This window comes from Wasmannia auropunctata, unplaced genomic scaffold, assembly GCF_000956235.1.
Source record: "Wasmannia auropunctata unplaced genomic scaffold, wasmannia.A_1.0 LD336078.1, whole genome shotgun sequence".
In the NCBI taxonomy this organism is placed as follows: domain Eukaryota; kingdom Metazoa; phylum Arthropoda; class Insecta; order Hymenoptera; family Formicidae; genus Wasmannia; species Wasmannia auropunctata.
This window is the reverse complement of record NW_012026812.1, coordinates 5,026,254-5,027,703: the sequence shown is the minus strand read 5'-3', so window position 1 is coordinate 5,027,703 and position 1,450 is coordinate 5,026,254. Positions and strand designations below refer to the sequence as shown.

Genomic DNA, 1,450 nt, shown 5'->3' with positions numbered 1-1,450 from the left:
TGCTCTTCCGATCTAGATAAGGAGCATTTAATTTCATGAAAAGTATTCATTATTTATATTGTTGATAATATTTATAACAGTGATTCATTTGCTTCTGCTTTAGCTGTAGCACAAAGCTTCCATTTTTTTTTTATAAAAGTTTTGTGCTACAGCAAAAATTAACAGAATCAAATTAAAATAAGGTTCATTTTAAATGTATAAACGTTACACATGATGAATTTTAATATTCAGCATTATGTTATCCAGAAAAAGCAGTTTAGAAACCGAATGTTAAATACATGTGACATTTAACTTTCACATTGCTGTATAAATATTTTGCGAAATCACCTTATTTCGAAAGAAATATGGTTTATACCAATTAGGTGTAATTCTTTTAATAAAAGATAATGTTCATAAAAATATACAAACTTTTAGTAATTATTTTGTCGATATAAGAGGACATAAAATCTTTTAATAAAGTAGTTTATAAAAATATCATGTAACTACAAATAATTATAAAAAAGAAAAAAATTAATAACAGATTTTTTTTAAGTTTAATAAATTATATTATTTAAATTTTCAAAAAGTTTAAATAAAAAAAAATGTTATATGTATAAGAATATTTCGCAAAATATTTATGTGCGTATTAGTATTACAGTATAATGTCAAAAGAAATAAATATTTATTTATATATACCTTTACTGGTGACGGTGTACTGCCACCGTCTCCAAGTTTGCATTGCTACCAAAGGAGTTGTAGTATTTTTGTCCAAAAAAAGTTTATTGAATCTTTTTCTTTTTAAAAATGAATGTTTATCCGTTGTATCCATAATTTTATATGCTATATGACTTCACACTTGTACTGAAAATTTGATGTTATTTTGTCGTTTCTGTGAGATAGTACATAGTATTTAATTTTATTAAAAAGCGAAAATAAATTATACTTTATAAATTACAATATATGCAACGAAATGAATTTAATAGCATTTCAATATTAATTGGAAGAAACCAAAAGTAACTTTGCAGGTTTTACAATAGTAACGAAAAATTAACTTTAATGATTTGTATCAGAAATAAAGAAAAAGTTACTGAATGGCAGTATTAATAATACAAATTTAAATGACAAATTTATTTTAAATGAAAAAGATGATAAACTTATGTAATTAAAATTTCTCAAAATAGTACTAAAAAAGTTAGGAAATATTATTTACTCTAATCTGAAAAGTTACCTAGGCTACCTAGCTCTTATAATTTGTACAATCCAATGCTAGTCCAGGTGCAGTTCGTACTTTATTTTTATTTTTATTAGATTTAACGGTAGTTAGAACTTTCTGGACTTCAATATACTAAACCTAATCTAGTCAGATTGTTCGCAAACTGTGATAATGAAGTTGAAAGATGGTTTTGAAATTACACATATTGCATTGATGTTAATTACATATGTGTGTGTGTGTGTGCGTGTGTGCGTGCGT

General features: G+C 24.6%; 1 protein-coding gene across 1 annotated transcript in view; it reads left to right on the top strand.

Annotated features, from left to right (window-relative positions):
* Nucleotides 1–1,450, top strand: part of LOC105449134 (maltase 1-like) — a 7,378-nt gene that overhangs the window by 4,287 nt on the left and 1,641 nt on the right. The gene's annotated exons all lie outside the window — the stretch shown is intronic.